The sequence below is a fragment of the Mercenaria mercenaria genome, chromosome 16, assembly GCF_021730395.1.
Source record: "Mercenaria mercenaria strain notata chromosome 16, MADL_Memer_1, whole genome shotgun sequence".
NCBI classification, from domain to species: Eukaryota; Metazoa; Mollusca; class Bivalvia; order Venerida; family Veneridae; genus Mercenaria; species Mercenaria mercenaria.
Window position 1 is genome coordinate 1310567 of NC_069376.1, and position 23088 is coordinate 1333654.

The 23088-nt window shown below is 35.8% G+C and overlaps 1 protein-coding gene across 1 annotated transcript in view; it reads right to left on the reverse strand.

Annotated features, from left to right (window-relative positions):
* LOC123543917 (uncharacterized) overlaps positions 1-14438 on the reverse strand; it is a 128959-nt gene extending 114521 nt beyond the window's left edge. The window contains exon 1 of the mRNA XM_053527458.1: positions 13955-14438. The gene's annotated coding sequence lies outside the window, so the exon portion shown is untranslated. The remainder of the gene's footprint in view (positions 1-13954) is intronic.
* Positions 14439-23088: the final 8650 nt, after the last annotated feature.

Below are 23088 nucleotides of genomic sequence, written 5' to 3' on the forward strand. Positions count from 1 at the left end.
GATGATATAGTATTAGAAACGCAAAACTACTATTTCAAAGCTAGAATCTATTCTGATGATTATTGAAAAAATAAATGACTTTGCTGTTGGATAGAGAAAATGCTATAAGAGGACACGGTCGTAATAAACTGAGAACGTACAGGAAGTTTAAGTCTCAATTTTGTACCGAGAAATACCTATGTGTAAAACTGCCGTTTCATTACAGATCGGCCTCACAAAATTCAGGTGTGGTGTAGCACCACTAAGATTAGAAACGGGTAATATGAAAATATTGATGTTGTAAACAGAACATGTTTTAATTGTCATGGTAGTGTAGAAGATGAAAAACACGTTCTTTTTTATTGCCCAGTATATAATGATATAAGGAAAGATTTAGTCACTGCAATTAATAATTTGTCAGAAAGTAATCGGAATATGTATATGTTTGATGATGAGAAAATGACTATAATTTTCAGTGATGAAAACTTTGTATATATATCTGCCAAAACCTGCTTTCATATTTTACTTGAAAGGAAAAAAAATTGTACGGTAGAACATGAATTTTAATATTGTTTTAAGCATGAATGTAAATAAGGGTCAGTACTACCTTTTAACTAACATATTGTCTTTCTGTGATCTAGGGAGTAGTAGCAAATCAGTTCATTTACAAGAGGATTTTCTGCTTTTTACAGACAGTGAATTTCCAATTTCAAAATAAAAGAAATAGCATTCTTATTAATACACAAGTTATATTTTAGGTGTTCCCTTTTTTTTTGTTTTGTTTTAGATGCATCCTTTTAATCTCATTTTATCAGTGATTAGCTACTGCTCCTTAGTCGTACTAGCCTTACTATGCGAATAGATAGTAGTAAAAGTAGTAAATGTGAGATTACCCATACTTCATAGTTATCAATATTCTAATTTTACCATTTGTCATGTAAGCATTAAAACAGAACCATAATGCTTAATTCAGTCACACACTCATACAACAAATTGTCATTCACTAATGATAACTATCATATATTCCTGTGGTTAAAAAAATGTCTTGAAGACTTTTTAGCTCAACTATTCATAGAATAGTAGAGCTATTGGACTCGCCCGTGCCCCCTTTTCAACTTAGAATGTTTGGTTAATGTTTTGTATGTAAGCTGGTATCTCAGTAACCATTTCTTGAAATGGAATGGATTGATACTTCACACACATGTTCACTCTCATAATTTGACATGCAGTGTGGCAGACCTACTTGCATATTTTCAAAATTATCCCTCTTTTTCGACTTAGCAGTTTTTGGTTAAGCTTTTGTATGTAAGCTGGTATCTCATATCCACTAATAGGAATGGATTGAAACTTCACACACTTGATCACTGTCATGATATGACATGCAATGCAAAGGTTCAATAACTCTGTTTTGCATTTTTACAAAATATGCCCCTCTTTTAACTTAGCAGTTTTTGGTTAAATTCTTATATGTAAGTTGGTATCTCAATACCTACTAATGGGAATGGATTGAAACTTCACACACTTGTCTACTGTCATGAGCTGATAAGCACTGTGCAGGTTATATAACACTGTTTTGCATTGTACAAAATATGCCCCTTTCCGACTTTTGTATTCATTCAATTGACAAGGCTGTTGAATAGTCGAGCGTTGCTGTCCTTCGGCAGCTCTTGTTTTATATATATATATATTTTAAAAAAAAAATTATCTAAGTGTTGTATCCGTATAGCATTTGTGATGTTCATGATTAGTCTCTTATAATTCATTAATGAGTGGCATCTGTGTACTATGTTATATAATGTGTATGTAAATATATACAAGTATGTTTTTGTTTTATGTAATGATGTACATGATGATGAGACTGAAATAAAATAAAATAATAATGATAAATAATAATAATAAAATAGTGTCAGAATGAAACAGTCATGACCTCCTTGTGATTTATCGTCTAATGACCCACTGGTCGTCATTCATATGCTTCGGTATTTAACCACTCAGGCTAACGCCCTCATGATTCAATTCCTACACATCTGAACTCTGAGCCGTGATAAATTAGACGATAAATCACTCGAAGGCCTCGATTATTTGTTTATTAAAGCATGAATAAATGAAATATTTTGAATTTCAGTACACTTTAATTATTGAAACTGAAACTGAAACTGAAACTATTTTAATTAATCTATCTCTAAAATGATCTATCTAGACTGCATGTTATTATTTTCACCTTTATAGCAAACAAGTCCATACCTTTATAACGAATTTAGAAGGCCTGATTAAATTAGGGCTAAACAAACAAAGTGATAAGATACAACGGTATTTTTATTATTAATAAAGTATGTTTTATTACTATTATATCTCATTATTGCTGGATTTTTACAGAAAATAAAAAAATGCATTTAGGCACCTTTATAAAAATAATCATTTATTTATAAACCATTCGTGCGTATTTTGAAAAACAACGTCTGTTTATTGCTGGGGTTTATTGTAAAATTTAAATATACTTATTTCTTTTTTGATTATCTATTAAAAATGCAACTAAATGCTTCTTTAAATTCTGAAAAAATTCAGCAATATTCATTTGTTCTAATTTTATTTTGTTACTTAGATAAAAAAGATCATAATAATTGAAAAAACTTACTTTTCAATTATCTTATTGAGTTTTAAATAAGTATTCTATCTTTCATTAGGTGAGAGTTTTCTAAAAGGGCGAGAATTGCCTTGATGCAAGAGATATATCTCAGTTGGTTAAGACATAATTACAATAAGTATATATTTTCAAGTAAAATAGCCAGAAGAACACCGGAATAACTGTGATAGTATAGGTACCTCAGCCAGAAGAACACCGAAATAACTGTAATAGTATAGGAACCTCAGCCAGAAGAACACCGGAATAACTGTAATAGTATTGGTACCTCAGCCAGAAGAACACCGAAATAACTGTAATAGTATAGGTACCTCAGCCAGAAGAACACCGGAATAATTGTAATAGTATAGGTACCTAAACCAGAAGAACACCGGAATAACTGTGATAGTAAAGGAATCTCAGCCAAAATGGCCCCAAAGTACAATTAATTTCCCATAGGGTTACATACAAATATATCAATGCAAGGCTTTGACACAATGTTCTGAAGACAAATGCAAATACCTTCTCTTTAGAAATCTATCTGAGAGAAACACAAAAATCACTTTGAAGTGACCTGTTGACCTGCTACTTTTCTCCTCACATCTGTCAGAATGAATACTGTATTGCATTTTTACAAAGTAAAGCGGTCCAGCCTACTTTTTGTACAAATCCGCAGACAGTCATTTGCACAAGAAACCATGATTTTCCAGAATTGTTTTACCCCTTTCTCTACATTTACATCAGATCTATAAAATTTGGCTACTTTCAGAAGCTCAGAATATCTATTTACAATCAAATCCATCATGAAATGAGGGACCTCTTTTCTCTCGGATACACTTCCTTTAGTTAACTGTACCTTGTTACCAAAAGAACACCGGAATAACTGTGACAGTTTAGGTACCTCAGCCAGAAGAACACCGGAATAACTGTAACAGTATAGGAACCTCAGCCAGAAGAACACCGGAATAACTGTAATAGTATAGGTACCGCAGCAAGAAGATCACCGCTATAACTATAAGAGTATAGATACCTCAGCCAGGAGAACACCGGAATAACTGTAATAGTATAGGAACATCAGCCAGAAGAACACCAGAATAACTATAAAAGTATAGGTACCTCAGTCAGAAATACACCGGAATAACTGTAATAGTATAGGTACCTCAGTCAGGAGAACACCGGAATAACTGTAATAGTATATGAACCTCAGCCAGAAGGACACCGGAATAACTGTAATAGTATAGGTACCTCAGCCAGAAATACACCGGAATAACTATAATAGTATAGGCACCTCAGCCAGAAGCTCCGGAATAACTGTAATAGTATAGGCACCTGATCCAGAAGAGCACCGAAATAACTGTAAAAGTATAGGTACCTCAGCCAGAAGAACACCGGAATAACTGTATTAGTATAGGTATCTCAACCAGAAGAACACCGGAATAACTGTAATAGTATATGTACCTCAGCCAGAAGAACACCGGAATAACTGTAATAGTATATCTACCTCAGCCAGAAGAACACTGGAATAACTGTTTACGTATAAGCACCTCAGCCAGAGGAACACCGGAATAACTGTAATAGTATAGGCACTCGATCCAGAAGAGCACCGAAATAACTGTAATAGTATATGTACCTCAGCCAGAAGAACACCGGAATAACTGTATTAGTATAGGTACCTCAACCAGAAGAACACCGGAGTAACTGTAATAGTATATGTACCTCAGCCAGAAGAACACCGGAATAACTGTATTAGTTAAGGTACCTCAGCCAGAAGAACACCGGAATAACTGTAATAGTATATGTACCTCAGCCAGAAGAACACCGGAATAACTGTAATAGTATATGTACCTCAGCCAGAAGAACACCGGAATAACTGTATTAGTTAAGGTACCTCAGCCAGAGGAACACCGGAATAACTGTAGTAGTATAGGTACCTCAGCCAGAACCTCAGCACCGGAATAACTGTAATAGTATAGATACCTCAGCCAGAACATCAACACCGGAATAACTGTAGAAGTATAAGTACCGCAACCAGAACCTCAGCACCTGAATAACTGTAATAGTATAGGTACCTCAGCCAGAAGCTTAACACCGGAATAACTGTAATAGTATAGGTACCTCAGCCAGAAGCTCAACACCGGAATAATTGAATAGTATAGGTACCTCAGTCAGAAGAACACCGAAATAAATGTAATAGTATAGGTACCTCAGCCAGAAGGACACCGGAATAACTGTATTAGTATAGGTACCTCAGTCAGAAGCTTAACACCGGAATAACTGTAATAGTATAGGTACCTCAGCCAGAAGCTCAACACCGGAATAATTGAATAGTATAGGTACCTCAGTCAGAAAAACACCGAAATAAATGTAATAGTATAGGTACCTCAGCCAGAAGGACACCGGAATAACTGTAATAGTATAGGTACCTCAGCCAGAAGAACACCGGAATAACTGTAATAGTATATGAACCTCAGCCAGACGGACACCGGAATAACTGTAATAGTATAGGTACCTCAGCCAGAAATACACCGGAATAACTATAATAGTATAGGCACCTCAGCCAGAAGCTCCGGAATAACTGTAATAGTATAGGCACCTGATCCAGAAGAGCACCGAAATAACTGTAATAGTATAGGTACCTCAGCCAGAAGAACACCGGAATAACTGTATTAGTATAGGTACCTCAGCCAGAAGAACACCGGAATAACTGTAATAGTATATGTACCTCAGCCAGAAGAACACCGGAATAACTGTAATAGTATATGTACCTCAGCCAGAAGAACACTGGAATAACTGTTTACGTATAGGCACCTCAGCCAGAGGAACACCGGAATAACTGTAATAGTATAGGCACTCGATCCAGAAGAGCACCGAAATAACTGTAATAGTATATGTACCTCAGCCAGAAGAACACCGGAATAACTGTAATAGTATATGTACCTCAGCCAGAAGAACACCGGAATAACTGTATTAGTTAAGGTACCTCAGCCAGAAGAACACCGGAATAACTGTAGTAGTATAGGTACCTCAGCCAGAACCTCAGCACCGGAATAACTGTAATAGTATAGATACCTCAGCCAGAACATCAACACCGGAATGACTGTAGAAGTATAAGTACCGCAACCAGAACCTCAGCACCTGAATAACTGTAATAGTATAGGTACCTCAGCCAGATGCTCAACACCGGAATAACTGTATTAGTATAGGTACCTCAGTCAGAAGCTCAACACCGGAATAACTGTAATAGTATAGGTACCTCAGCCAGAAGCTCAACACCGGAATAACTGTAATAGTATAGGTACCTCAGCCAGAAGCTCAACACCGGAATAACTGTAATAGTATAGGTACCTCAGTCAGAAGAACACCGAAATAAATGTAATAGTATAGGTACCTCAGCCAGAAGCTCAACACCGGAATAACTGTAATAGTATAGGTACCTCAGTCAGAAGAACACCGAAATAAATGTAATAGTATAGGTACCTCAGCCAGAAGCTCAACACTGGAATAACTGTAACAGTATAGGTACCTCAGTCAGAAGAACACCGAAATAAATGTAATAGTATATGTACCTCAGCCAGAAGAACACCGGAATAACTGTAATAGTATATGTACCTCAGCCAGAAGAACACCGGAATAACTGTAATAGTATATGTACCTCAGCCAAAAGAACACCGGAATAACTGTATTAGTATAGGTACCTCCGCCAGAAGAACACCGGAATAACTGTAATAATATATGTACCTCAGTCAGAAGAACACCGGAATTACTGTAGTAGTATATGTACCTCAGCCAGAAGAACACCGGAATAACTGTAATAGTATATGTACCTCAGTGTGAAGAACACCGGAATAACTGTAATAGTATATGTACCTCAGCCAGAAGAACACCGGAATAACTGTATTAGTATAGGTACCTCAGCCAGAAGAACACCGGAATAACTGTAATAGTATATGTACCTCAGTCAGAAGAACACCGGAATAACTGGAATAGTATATGTACCTCAGCCAGAAGAACACCGGAATAACTGTAATAGTATATGTACCTCAGTCAGAAGAACACCGGAATAACTGTAATAGTATAGGTACCTCAGTCAGAAGCTCAACCCCGATAACTGTAACAGTATAGGTACTCAACCTGAACATCAACACCGGAATAACTGTAAATAGTATATGTACTCAGCCAGAAGCTCAACACCGGAATAACTGTAATAGTATAGTATAAACCTCAGCCAGAACATCAACACCGGAATAACTGTAATAGGTACCTCACCAGAAGCTCAACACCGGAATAACTGTAATAGTATAGTACCTCAGCCAGAAGAAACACCGGAATAACTGTAATAGTATATGAACCTCAGCCAGACGGACACCGGAATAACTGTAATAGTATAGGTACCTCAGCCAGAAATACACCGGAATAACTATAATAGTATAGGCATCTCAGCCAGAAGCTCCGGAATAACTGTAATAGTATAGGCACCTGATCCAGAAGAGCACCGAAATAACTGTAATAGTATAGGTACCTCAGCCAGAAGAACACCGGAATAACTGTATTAGTATAGGTACCTCAGCCAGAAGAACACCGGAATAACTGTAATAGTATATGTACCTCAGCCAGAAGAACACCGGAATAACTGTAATAGTATATGTACCTCAGCCAGAAGAACACTGGAATAACTGTTTACGTATAGGCACCTCAGCCAGAGGAACACCGGAATAACTGTAATAGTATAGGCACTCGATCCAGAAGAGCACCGAAATAACTGTAATAGTATATGTACCTCAGCCAGAAGAACACCGGAATAACTGTAATAGTATATGTACCTCAGCCAGAAGAACACCGGAATAACTGTATTAGTTAAGGTACCTCAGCCAGAAGAACACCGGAATAACTGTAGTAGTATAGGTACCTCAGCCAGAACCTCAGCACCGGAATAACTGTAATAGTATAGATACCTCAGCCAGAACATCAACACCGGAATGACTGTAGAAGTATAAGTACCGCAACCAGAACCTCAGCACCTGAATAACTGTAATAGTATAGGTACCTCAGCCAGATGCTCAACACCGGAATAACTGTATTAGTATAGGTACCTCAGTCAGAAGCTCAACACCGGAATAACTGTAATAGTATAGGTACCTCAGCCAGAAGCTCAACACCGGAATAACTGTAATAGTATAGGTACCTCAGTCAGAAGAACACCGAAATAAATGTAATAGTATAGGTACCTCAGTCAGAAGCTCAACACCGGAATAACTGTAATAGTATAGGTACCTCAGTCAGAAGAACACCGAAATAAATGTAATAGTATAGGTACCTCAGCCAGAAGCTCAACACTGGAATAACTGTAACAGTATAGGTACCTCAGTCAGAAGAACACCGAAATAAATGTAATAGTATATGTACCTCAGCCAGAAGAACACCGGAATAACTGTAATAGTATAGGTACCTCAGTCAGAAGCTCAACACCGGAATAACTGTAACAGTATAGGTACCTCAACCTGAACATCAACACCGGAATAACTGTAATAGTATATGTACTCAGCCAGAAGCTCAACACCGGAATAACTGTAATAGTATAGGTACCTCAGCCAGAACATCAACACCGGAATAACTGTAATAGGTACCTCAGCCAGAAGCTCAACACCGGAATAACTGTAATAGTATAGGTACCTCAGCCAGAAGAACACCGGAATAACTGTAATAGTATAGGTACCTCAGCCAGAAGAACACCGAAATAAATGTAATAGTATAGGTACCTCAGCCAGAAGCTCAACACCGGAATAACTGTAATAGTATAGGTACCTCAGTCAGAAGAACACCGAAATAAATGTAATAGTATAGGTACCTCAGCCAGAAGAACACCGGAATAACTGTAATAATATATGTACCTCAGCCAGAAGAACACCGGAATAACTGTAATAGTATATGTACCTCAGCCAGAAGAACACCGGAATAACTGTATTAGTATAGGTACCTCAGCCAGAGGAACACCGGAATAACTGTAGTAGTACAGGTACCTTAGCCAGAACCTCAGTACCGGAATAACTGTGATAACATAGATACCTCAGCCAGAAGAACACTGGAATAACTGTAGTAGTATAGGTACCTCAGCCAGAAGAACAACGGAATAACTGTAATAGTATAGGTACCTCAACCAGAAACTCAGCACCGGAATAACTGTAACAGTATAGGTACCTCAGCCAGAACATCAACACCGGAATAACTGTATTAGTATTGGTTCCTCAGTCAGAAGCTCAACACCGGAATAACTGTAATAGTATAGGTACCTCAGTCAGAAGAACACCAGAATACCTGTAAAAGTATAGGCACCTCAGACAGAAGCTCAACACCGGAATAACTGTAATAGTATAGGTACCCCAGTCAGAAGCTCAACACCGGAATAACTGTAATAGTATAGGTACCTCAGCCAGATGCTCAACACCGGAATAACTGTAATAGTATAGGTACCTCAGTCAGAAGCTCAACACCGGAATAACTGTGATAGTATAGGTACCTCAGTCAGAAGCTCAACACCGGAATAACTGTAATAGTATAGGTACCTCGGCCAGAACATCAACACCGGAATAACTGTATTAGTATAGGTACCTCAGCCAGAAGCTCAACCACGGAATAACTGTAATAGTATAGTACCTCAGCCAGAAGCTCAACACCGAATAACTGTAATAGATAGGTACCTCAGTCAGAAGAACACCGAAATAATGTAATATATAGGTATCTCAGCCAGAAGCTCACACAACCGGAATAACTGTAATAGTATAGGTACCTCAGTCAGAAGAACACCGAAATAAATGTAATAGTATAGGTACCTCAGCCAGAGGAACATAGGAATAACTGTAAAAGTCTAGATATTTCAACCAGAAGCTCAATACCGGAATAACTGTAATAGTATAGGTACCTCAGCCAGAAGAACACCAGAATACCTGTAATAGTATAGGCACCTCAGCCAGAAGCTCAACACCGGAATAACTGTAAAAGTATAGGTACCTCAGTCAGAAGCTCAACACCGGAATAACTGTGATAGTATAGGTACCTCAGCCAGAAGCTCAACACCGGAATAACTGTGATAGTATAGGTACCTCAGTCAGAAGCTCAACACCGGAATAACTGTAATAGTATAGGTACCTCAGCCAGATGCTCAACACCGGAATAACTGTAATAGTATAGGTACCTCAGCCAGAAGCTCAACACCGGAATAACTGTAATAGTATAGGTACCTCAGCCAGAAGCTCAACACCGGAATAACTGTAATAGTATAGGTACCTCAGCCAGAAGCTCAACATCGGAATAACTTAATAGTAAGGTACCTCAGCCAGAGCTCAACACGGAATAACTGTAATAGAATAGGTACCTCAGCCCAGAAGCTCACATCGGAATAACTGTAATAGTATAGGTACCTCAGTGCAGAATGCTCAACACCGGAATAACTGAAATAGTATAGGTACCTCAGCCAGAAGCTCAAAATCGGAATAACTTGTAAAAAAAACAATAGTATAGGTACCTCAGCAGAAGCTCAACATCGGAATAACTGTAATAGTATAGTACCTCAGCCAGAAGCTCAACACCGGAATAACTGTAATAGTATAGGTACCTCAGCCAGTAGTCTCAACACCGGAATAACTGTAATAGTATAGGTACCTCAGCCAGAAGCTCAACATCGGAATAACTGTAATAGTATAGGTACCTCAGCCAGAAGCTCAACATCGGAATAACTGTAATAGTATAGGTACCTCAGCCAGAAGCTCAACACCGGAATAACTGTAATAGTATAGGTACCTCAGTCAGAAGAACACCGAAATAAATGTAATAGTATAGGTACCTCAGCCAGAAGCTCAACACCGATATAACTGTAATAGTGTAGGTACCTCAGTCAGAAGAACACCGAAATAAATGTAATAGTATAGGTACCTCAGCCAGAGGAACATCGGAATAACTGTAAAAGTCTAGATATTTCAACCAGAAGCTCAATACCGGAATAACTGTAATAGTATAGGTACCTCAGCCAGAACATCAACACCGGAATAACTGTAATAGTATAGGTACCTCAGCCAGAAGCTCAACACCGGAATAACTGTAATAGTATAGGTACCTCAGTCAGAAGAAACCGAATAAATGTAATAGTATAGGTACCATCAGCCAGATAGAACACGGAATAACTGTAAAAGTCTAGAATTTCAACCAGTAGAATAAGAAAATGTTTGTAAAAGTCTAGACATCGCTCTAAGGGGAACAGGAGAATATTTGTAAAAGACTTGATGTCGAAGCAAGTAGAACATGAGAATGGTTATAAAAGTCTAGACATCGTAACCAGTAGAACACAGAAAGTTTGTAAAAGTATCGACATTGCTGAAAGCGGAACAGGAGAAAGTTTGTAAAATTCTAGGACTCGCAGTCAGTAGAACGGGAGAGTGTAAAAGACCCACTATCGCTATCAGTACAAGAGAGAAATGCTTGTAAAAATTTAACTATCGCCATTTGTAGAATATTGAAGTGTTTGTAACACAATATCGCCACCAGTAGAACAGAGACATGTTTGGGGGGGGGGGGGGGGGGGGGGGTTATAAGAATTTAGATATCGTATTCAGAAAACATTACTGTTAGCAAATTTCAACATAGTATCGCAGTTAGTAGAACAGAGGAGATCGCAAAAGTCTGGCTTTAACAATCAGTAAAAAAGGAGAGTGTTTGTTAATGTTAAATATCCCAGTCAGTAGGGCAGGAAAATATGTGTAAAAGTCTACATATCGCAATCAGCAGAACAGGAAAGTGTTTGAATCATCTAAATATCGCATTCGGTAGAAAAAGAGATTGTTTGTAAATGTTCAAATATCGCAGTCAGTAGAACAGGGAAATGTTTGTTGAAGCCCATATATCGCAATCAGTAGAACAGGGAAATGTTTGTTCAAGCCCAGATATCGCAATCAGTAGAACAGGGAAATGTTTGTTGAAGCCGAGGTATCGCAATCAGTAGAACAGGGAAATTTTTGTTGAAACCCAGATATCGCAGTCAGTAGAACAGGGAAATGTTTGTTGAAGCCCAGATATCGCAGTCAGTAGAATAGAAGAGTGTTTACAAGTATGAGTGTACTTTTTACAATCATGAGAACGTTTGTGAAATTCTGGATTTCGCAGTTAGTAGAACAAGAAACTGTTTGTAAAATTCTATATATCGCCATCAGAAGGAATGAATAGTGTTTGCAAAAGTTACATTATTGTTCATAATTAAAATATGGAATGTTTGTAAATGTCCAGATATCACAATCTGTAGAATATGACAGTGTTCGTAAAAGTCTACATAACGCAAAAAGTAGAACACGAAAATGTTTGTAAGATAAGTCTAGATACCGCTACCAGTAGAACAGGAGAGTGTTTGCAAAGGTCCAAAAATCATAGTCAGTGAAAAGTCTGGCTATCGCAGTCGGTAGAACAGGAGACTGTTTGTTAATGTCCATATAGGACTAAGTAGAACAGAAAAATGTGTGTAAATGCTCAGATATTGCAATCAGTTGAATAGGAAAATATTTGAAAGAAGTCAAGTTACTGCAATCAGTAGAATAGGAAAATATTTGTAAGAAGTCAAGTTACTGCAATCAGTAGAATAGGAAAATATTTGTAAGAAGTCAAGTTACTGCAATCAGTAGAATAGGAAAATATTTGTAAGAAGTCAAGTTACTGCAATCAGTAGAATAGGAAAATATTTGTAAGAAGTCAAGTTACTGCAATCAATTGAATAGGAAATTATTTGTAAGAAGTCAAGTTACTGCAACCAGTTGAACAGAAGATCGTTTGTAAATGTCTAGACATCGCAGTCACTAGAACAGTAAAAATAGGAGAGTGATGTTAAAACTCAGAGTTTGCAATCAGTATACATGACCTATGCCAGTCAATTGAAAGGAAAAGTCATTGTACATCGCAGCAAGAAAACCATTAGTATGTTTTAAAAGTTTAGGTATCGTTTAAATGTTATGTTTAGTATATTTTAGTACGAACTACTCCGAAATGCATAAAAAGGTAAGAAAAACGTCATTTACACAATGGACAGTGTTTGATGCCAGTGAAAATATTTCAACCTGAAGGACAACAATACTTTTTGCACGAATACTTGATAGACTAACGGTATCAAATATACGTTACTAGTACTTCTTTGTTAACGTACTAACTCGGAAGTTGCGACGGAGCGATTTACCGTATATCTCTGATAGAGGTAGCTCTGTTGTTTGCCAGGCATGGCAAAGCAGTTTTGATATTATTACATATTGTTCAATTAACCAAAGGTATGTATTTATCATGCCATTACTATAACAATTGCGTGCTCAAGCCAGTCTGAGAAAAAGCAGTCTTTCTGAGAATACTTTACAATATAAATGATAAAGCCGAAGGACATCAGATTGTAAGAACCCTGCCTACCTTTCTGTGATATTAAACGAATAGGTTACCGTATATTCAATAACCCGCACTGCTATTTAACAATAACTAGTAGTTGTTAAGTATAGCATGAATAAATAGAATGACAGGTTACTGTCTTTTGAAAAAAGGGTTTCTCAGACTCGTCAAGATATGGTCATTCTAGGACCTCGTCTGAGAAACCCTTTCTTAAAAGACAGTAAACTGTTATTCTGTCGACTTTGCTAAATAAATGGTGCTGATGTTGTTTGTTGGTTTTAAATGAGCAGTTTCTTCCATTTTCCATAACAAGCTGCATACCTTAGTCCTTACATATATAAGCAGACAATGCAATTAGACAGACAGAACACAGAGAGAGAGGGACACGGGCACCATGTCATCCTTGCAGCTTTGAAGGCGGCCGGTGAGGCAGGCGCGGCTACAGAATAGATTGACTTGTATTCTTCTATGGAAAACAATATTTTTTGTTATTACAGAAAGCCTCCATTTCTGTATTATTTGATTTTTTTTTTATATCAAAGTTCGTCTCAGCAAGATCAGGCACTTGCATTTAACACATTCATTAATATCAATTTGAAATGGGGCATTTTAATTTGAAGGATTATGAATTTTGCAAAGGATTCAATAATTGTAAGGAATATTTTAAGAGGTACAATTATTACCAACAGCAAAAGAAATGTATACATACACCATAATTTTTACATGCAAGTAACATTTTACAATGCTTCTGTATAAAAGGCTAACATATCATCATAGTGAAACAGACAGTATAAGTACAACCCTACTGAAACTAATTTATTTGATTGAATTAAACGTTTAATTTACACATTGTATATTCACTGGCGTTTTTTTTTTCTTCATATATAATTTAATAAAACTACTAATTATACGTAGGCAATTAAAACAAATTGATGTAAGTGAAACGAAAGTTACCTATACGTATGCAGTTGTTGCCAGTTCCCTTTGATTGTGCCTCCAAAAGTCCCAGGCCATTGGCGATTATTCCGTAGGTCTTTATGTATTCACATCAGTTAAAACTTTCCTCGTATAAACACAATTTGTACAAATGTATTTTAATTTAACCACTAGTATCTAAATCTTATGTGTAAAATGATTCCGATTTTTTTTATGTTTTCTAAAAATATATACAAATTAATTAGTTTAAGATTTATATCCAGCAGAGATAAAACGTTATTTTTCCTTCGATACAAGCATGCCAATGGTTGTGGCCACAAACTTCAGCTATTTTTATACTAATCTATTCAAATATACTTTGCGTATATATGGCTTATTGATTTTATATAAAAATAAAACCACTGTGGCTTGAGTAAATTGCCTTTATCTCATTTAAAGCCTGAAGTACCACGGTAAGCGTCGACCATGACTGGATGTCAAATCATATAATATAAAAAATAGTGCTTACCAAATGAAGTTACCGATTAAGGTTTGTAACCCATGTTCACTCACTAGTGCTGCAATTTAGAACACACATTTTAAGGCATGTCCCGTATAGGTTTTGTACATGTATTTCAGAAACAGTGAGTCAAAATTAATGATAAATTTAAGAAAATGTCAACGCAAGAGTGAAACTAAAAATAGCAAAATATAAAAATAACACGGTACGACACTGTAGGATTCAGGATGTTCATTTCAAAACTTAAAGAAACCGCATAGTAAAGGAGTGGTCACAATGTAAATATTGAGAATAAAGATATAATGGATGGCAACAAAGGTGTCAGAATGTAAATTTTGATTATTGGAAAAAAAAACGGATGGTAACGGACGAGTCAAAATGTAAATATTAATAACGTACATAAACAGGATGAAAACGAAGGAGTAAAAATGCAATTATTGAAATTCAAGATACACATGATGACAATGTATATAATGAATACTAAATTAAACAGGACAGTAATCGAGCAGTTAACATAAAATAACATTAACAAACAGTGAGGTTGTAACAGATGAGTCAAATGTTAACAGTTACAGTAAAGCGTATAAACAGAAAAAAAATAGATACGCTGAAAGTAATAAAATTATACAGGAGGGCAAAGTGAAGGCATTATGCCTCAGATATACACAGGACAAAATACGAAAAATATTGACACTGAAAAAAGTAAGAGGAAAGCACAGGATGTGCAGAATGCTAATCTTGAATGACAAAAGTAATCAGAACTTAACAGACAAAGCGTGTAAAAAGTCAAAAGCACAGGCTGAGAACGGAATGAACAATGTAAATAATTTGATTATAATGAACAATTGATAACATAGCCACGTTTAGTCTATTTCTGTTGTTTTAGTCATTTGGTTTCTCCATTAATCAGTAGCAATATGTTCTTTGTCACCCAAATTAAATGCTAGTCATATCTAAACTGGTTTGTTTTGTTCGCTACTAACATGACTAAACCACAATTCATAACTCTCTCTCTGACAAGGTAAATGATAACAACAGGTACCAAAATTCATAGGACCCTACATTACATACTACTGCACTACTGCTGCTATTGTCACCACTGCCTATAACGTACAGATTGGAACCTGATTTTAATAAAAAAAAATATGTAGAATGCTCTGTTTTACGAAATATCTATGAATTATTTTTCAATACCGATGAGTAATATTGGCTTAAGCAAAGTCCTTCATATTGGCATAGGCTTATTCCTGCATACGTCAGTTAGAATAACATAGCAACATGCTAGCTTATGATGTGATGCAATTGCTAAAGCTTGTGAACATGGCAGCATGCTATTTTATGATGTTGCGAATGCTCAATCTTGTAAACATGGCAACATGCTACTTTTTATGATGTGTTGCGATTGCTAAATTTTGTAAACATGGCAACATGCTAGTTTATGATGTGTTGTAATTAATTCATCTTGTAAGCTTGGCAACATCCTAGTTTATGATGTGTCGCGATTGCTTAATATTGTAAACATGGCAAACTGATAGTTTATGATGTGTTGCGACTGCTAGATCTTGTAAACATGGCAACATGCTAGTTTATGATGTGTTGCGATTGCTAGATCTTGTAAACATGGCAACATGCTAGTTTATGATGTGTTGCGATTGCTAGATCTTGTAAACATGGCAACATGCTATTTTATGATGTGTTGCGATTGCTTAATCTTGAAAACATGGCAACATGCTAGTTTATGATGTGAAGCGATTGCCTAATCTTGTAAACATTGCAACATGCTAGTTTATGATGTGTTGCGATTGCTTAATCTGGTAAGAATGGCATCATGCTAGTTTATGAGGTGTTGCGATTTCTTCATATTGTAAACATGGCAACATGCTAGTTTATGAGTATTGCGATTTCTTCATCTTGTAAACATGACATCATGCTAGCTTATGATGTCTTGCGATTGCTAAATCTTGTAAACAAGGAAACATGCCAGTTTATGAGATGTTGTAATTTCTTAATCTTGTAAAAATGGCATCATGCTACTTTATCATGTGTTGCGATTAATTGATCTTGTAAACTTGGCAACATCCTAGTTTATAATGTGTTGCGATTGCTTAATATTGTAAACATGGCAACATGATAGTTTATGATGTGTTGCAACTGCTAGATCTTTTAAACGTGGCAACATGCTAGTTTATGAGGTGTTGCGATTGCTTAATCTTGTAAACATGGCAACATGATAGTTTATGTGGTGTTGCGATTGCTTAATCTTGGAAACATGGCATCATGCTAGTTTATGAGGTGTTGCTATATCTTAGCCTTGTAAACATGGCATCATGCTAGTTTATGAGGTTTTGCGATTGCTCAATCTTGTAAACATGGCAACATGCTACTTTTTATAATGTGTTGGGATTTATCAATCTTGTAAACATGTCAACATGCTACTTTTTATGATGTGTTGCGATTTCTAAATCTTGTAAACATGGCGACATGCTATTTTATTATGGGTTGCGATTGGTAGATCTTGTGAACACGGCAACATGCTAGTTTATGATATGTTGCGTTTGCTTAATATTGTAAACAAGGCAACATGCTAGTTTATGTGGTTTTGCGATTGCCAAATGTTGTGAACACGGCATCATGCTAGTGTATGAGGTGTTGCGATTGTTTCATCTTGTAAACAAGGCAACATGCTAGTTTATGATGTGTTGCGATTGCTTCGTCTGGTAAACATGGCATCATGCTAGTTTATGAGGTGTTGTGATTGCTTTATCTGGTGAACATGGCATCATGCTAGTTTATGTGTTGCGATTGCTTAATCTGGGAAACATGGCAACATACTAGTTTATATGTTCCAATTGCTTAATCTGGTAAATATGGCAACATGCTAGTGTATGAGGTTTTGCGATTGCTTAATCATGTAAACATTGCAAATTGCTAGTTTATGATGTGTTGCGATTGCTTAATCTTGTAAACATTGCAACGTGCTAGTTTATGATGTGTTGCGATTGCTTAATCTAGTAAACATGGCAACATGCTAGTTTATGAGGTGTTGCGATTGCCTAATCTTGTAAACATGGCATCATGCTAGTTTATGATGTGCTGCGATTGCTTAATCTTGTAAACATTGCAAAATGCTAGTTTACGATGTGTTGCTATTGCTTTATCTTGTAAACATGGCAACATGCTAGTTTAGGATGTGTAGCGATTGCTTCATCTTGTAAACATGGCATCATGCTTCTTTATGATGTGTTGCGATTGCTTCATCTTGTTAACATTGCAACATGCTAGTTTATGATGTGTTGCTATTGCTTCATCTTGTTAACATTGCAACATGCTAGTTTATGGTGTGTTGCTATTGCTTCATCTTGTTAACATTGCAACATGCTAGTTTATGGTGTGTTGCTATTGCTTCATCTTGTTAACATTGCAACATGTTAGTTTATGATGTGTTGCTATTGCTTCATCTTGTTAACATTGCAACATGCTAGTTTATGATCTGTTGCTATTGCCTAATCTTGTAAACATGGCATCATGCTAGTTTATGATGTGTTGCGATTGCTTAATCTTGTTAACATTGCAACATGCTAGTTTATGATGTGTTGCTATTGCTTCATCTTGTAAACATGGCAACATGCTAGTTTATGATGTGTTGCTATTTCTTCATCTTGTTAACATTGCAACATGCTAGTTTTTGATGTGTTGCGATTGCTTCATCTTGTAAACATGGCAACATGCTAGTTTATGATGTGTTGCTATTGCTTCATCTTGTTAACATTGCAACATGCTGGTTTATGATGTGTTGCTATTGCTTCATCTTGTAAACATGGCAACATGCTCGTTTATGAGGTGTTGCGAATGCTTCATTTTGTAAACATGGCAACATGCAGGTTTATAATGTGTTGCGATTGCTTCATCTTGTAAACATGGCAGCATGCTACTTTACGATGTGTTCTGATTGCTAGATCTTGTAAACACGGCAACATGCTGGTTTATGATGTGTTACGATTGCTAGATCTTGTAAACATTGCAACATGCTAGTTTATTATTTGTTGCGACTGCTTAATCTTGTAAACATGGCAACGTTCTAGTTTATGATTTGTTGCGATTGCTTCATCTTGTAAACAAGGCAACATGCTACCGTATGATGTTTTGCGATTGCTAGATCTTGTAAATGCACCAATCATGACGTAAATGTATCTATATTAAGTACGGTTACCACAGTGAATATTATTACTAATACAGTATTTGCAGGTAGCTTTAGCAATAACATAGTCACAGATGCAAGTTGGTATAATTACAACCATTAGATTGACTATTTGGTCCTTGTGTGTATAGAAAATGTGGCTCTCAAATGAATGTGTTACTTGGTGACTATTTGGCCCTTGTGTGTATAGAAAGTGTGGCTCTCAAATGAATGTGTAACTTGGTGACTGTTTGGCCCCTGTGTGTGTAGAAAATGTGGCTCTCAAATGAATGTGTTACTTGGTGACTATTTGGCCTTTGTGTGTATAGAAAATGTGGCTCTCAAATGAATGTGTTTCTTGGTGACTATTTGGCCCCTGTGTGTATAGAAAATGTAGCTCTCAAATGAATGTGTTACTTGGTGACTCTTTGGCCCTTGTGTGTATAGAAAGTGTGGCTCTCAAATGAATGTGTTACTTGGTGACTATTTGGCCCCTGTGTGTATAGAAAGTGTGGCTCTCAAATGAATGTGTAACTTGGTGACTGTTTGGCCCCTGTGTGTATAGAAAATGTGGCTCTCAAATGAATGTGTTACTTGGTGACTGTTTGGCCCCTGTGTGTATAAAATATGTGGCTCTCAAATGAATGTGTTACTTGGTGACTATTTGGCCCCTGTGTGTATAGAAAGTGTGGCTCTCAAATGAATGTGTAACTTGGTGACTGTTTGGCCCCTGTGTGTATAGAAAGTGTGGCTCTCAAATGAATGTGTAACTTGGTGACTGTTTGGCCCCTGTGTGTATAGAAAGTGTGGCTCTCAAATGAATGTGTTACTTGGTGACTATTTGGCCCTTGCGTGTATAGAAAATGTGGCTTTCAAATGAATGTGTTACTTGGTGACTATTTGGCCCTTGTGTGTATAGAAAGTGTGGCTCTCAAATGAATAAGTTACTTGGTCTTCTTTTTAATGTATTTTCTCTCTATCACGTTTATCTGATTAAATGTTGACAAATTGTTCAGGTAACGACATTAATTAATACTGATATTTCGTTCAAGTGAAGACTTATAGTAATTGCCAGTATTGCGTATTGACACTGTATAAAGTGACCATCTCTAATTCAAAGGGAGTTAAAGTTATGTGTACATTTTGTTTTGCTTCTATATATAGTATGTATAGGTGTGTATTATTAGAAATTGCGGCTTTGATCTACCAGTCACTGTATCTTCATATCTGGATTTACAAGTATGATATATATTATATGTATCTGCTTGACATGTACTTTGTGCACATGCCAATAAGATGTTGAATACATTTTATTTGCATGAGCTGAAATACATTGGATACATTGAACTGGCATTAAGTCAGTTTAAAAACAAATTAGTTTGGATAAATTGTTCATTCCTTTATGCAATACCTAAATATTAGACAAATATAACTAATCGCAAAACCTACTAAAGATTCATTTTTAAAAGAGAATTTGTCAATATGCCAAATTATGGCTTACATGAACATTAAACAGTGCAGACAAATATGTGGTTTAGAGATATTTTTTAAGATTTATTAAGTTAACAAAAATATTTTTGTATATTGATAATGCGAATGATTCTCTAAAGGATAACATTCAACTAAATAAATTGCCTAATAGTTATTATACATTTTGGCATGTTAAACAACCATCTATTGTTTATAGTTCCTTTGTAATTAAAGATTTAAATGATTAAAACCGTAGTAAGTATAAAGGTTAAATAGATCTTCTTTGTCTTTATGACAATGTGTTTTAATAAAATTTATCGAAGATCTGTTTGGACGTATAGAACACAATGAAGAAAATCATATGACTCGAGTTTGATGGAGTCTGTAAACGAAAGGTATGAAAAGTAATGAAATCTGCAACAACCATCTCGCCCCTAACACCGACTTCAGCATAATTTTAATGTTCAATGGAATTGATTGGACATCACTTATGCAGAAGGACCAACCTTTAGAAAAAATCGAATAATCGAATAAATTAGCACAACGTGAAACAGGTATAAAAGGATAACTGAAAATAAAAGATGTCATACGATCTATAACGAGATCCTACTATTTACGATATATAAATCATGGCATCGAAATTTCCACAGGGATATAAAATGCATGTTTGAGTTTCCATGGAGTGTTCTGTGCTTCCGGAACATCTATCCAAACCTTTCATTTCCTTCCGGAACATCTATCCGAACTTTTCATTTCCTTCCGGAACATCTATCCAAACCTTTCATTTCCTTCCGGAACATCTATCCAAACCTTTCATTTCCTTTCATTTCCTTCCGGAACATCTATCCAAACCTTTCATTTCCTTCCGGAACATCTATCCAAACCTTTCATTTCCTACAAGAAATAGAAAATGTCTCAAGCTTTTACATACTTTAAAACGTCCATATATTTCATAAAATGAAAGTTTTTTTTTATAAAGAAACATCTGTGGACATATGGTTACGGTCGTTGTCTTCGAATAACTTGCCTCCCTAAATAGAAAAGCCAAAACACACCCATGTTAAATTGTACTTTGAGTTCCAATAACAATGGGACTCTTGATTCTACGACTGAAATGCATTGATCGCCTGTTCTTTTTTTTTTTCCTTTTTATTTTCTTTTTTTCCTTTTTTTATCTTTGAGAAAATACGAACAAAAAAAACAACAACAACAACAAAAAACATCGTGAACGTAGATGTTGTGTTTTGGAATGCACATAGATCTGTATCTGTGTGTTTATATAAGTGACTGTAAAAGCTTCTTTCTTTCGAAATCTATCTCCCATTATTTTTTTATTAAATATGCAAAAGTTTATTAACATACTGTCAAGCGTAGTGCAAGCTGCGGAAAAGTTACTATACGTGTAGATGTGTCGCCAGGCTGACCCATATTCATTAAAAAATACATTTGTGGATACACAGTATATAAGTACAGCACAATATTGAGGCTTTTCCATGTTAAGCAGTATATAAAGAAGCAGTAGCAGTCTTGTTTAAAACAAAATATATTCCAAGTTCGAACAATAATCAACTTATTGGCGCTGGGATGAATTAAAGGAAATGTGATTATTGTCTGATGGTACGTTTGAGTTCTGCATCCGATTCGGCATTCTTTACGTTGCTTTACACACTTTGTGTAAGTAAATTATTTAATTGTTTCTTAATTATTTTTTGTTTTTGTTTTCATTTCAAATCGAGAATATCTTAAAAAAAATCAATACAGAAAAAAATTAACCGTGTCAGAAAGTTTCTCAAAAAAAAAAAATTTAAAAAATTTTGTAAATTTTTTGGTTTTTTAAAATTTAAAAAAAACCCCGGGGGTTTTTTTTTAAAACCCCCCAAGAGAACGCCGAATAAAAAAAAATTATTAAATACCTTATTATGTTTTTGTTAAAAGGTTTAAACCCTGTTCAATTGATTAGTGAAAATTCTTAAAAACGAACTGAAAAAAAATTTGCCTTTTTGCATCCCAATTAAGGGGTGCATTTTTAAAAAAAAAAAATTAACTTTACATCTTACTGAAAAAAATCTAAATAAGGGGAAACAGAAAAAGGGGCTATGAAAAATGCTGTCGTTTGCAGTTAAAAAAAGGGTTTTTTTTAAAGGTTTTAAAATTTTATTCAAGACAGGCTTTTTTTTTTAAAAACATAAAAATTACAAATTTTAAAAATTTAAAACAGGGGAAAAAAGTAGGGGTTTATTTATTTTCTTAGAGAAAAGAAGGGTTTTTATATGGTGAAGACTTGTAAACTTTTTCCCTTTAATCTAATGTCAAATTCAAAAAAGGGCCTTTTAGTTTTTTTTTAAGTATTTATCAACACTAAAATACCTATAAACCGTTTGTTTATCTGAGACGAATGAATCAGATAGTGATTATTATTATCATTAGTTTTTTTACATAAAAAAATTTTGGGGGGGGAATGTAAAGGAAAATTTTAAAAATTTCTTTGAACACTCTCCCCCCCTCATTCCTGATGATGTTTAATAAAGAGGGGCCCCAAAAAAAGGGGGGGGGGTTGGAAACCCCTTTTTTTATGCCCTTTGGTATAAACCCCGGCCCGGGGATCGAACACCCGCCCTCCCGCACCAAAAGCGGACCCCCTACCACAAGGCAAACTAGAGGGGAAATTATAACCATTTTTACATTTTATTATCTTTTAATTTTTTTGGGTTTAAATTTATTATTTTTATTATTTTAAATCCCGTTTCGGGGGCCCATCTGTATTTTACAAGATAATTTTTAAAAAAACCCAATGGGGCCAAAAACCCAAAGTGATTTTTACGGGTTTTTTGGGCCTGTAATTCAGTGGGGGAATTTTACTAACCCCAATAGCTAAAGGGCATTATTTGTTTTTTGATAAAGTTTTGGTTTTTTCAAATATTCAAATTTTATTTCAAAAATTGTTGTAAATAATTTTCCTCTTCTAAAATACATATGTTTACGTGGGGGGGACGGTACGCCGGGGCA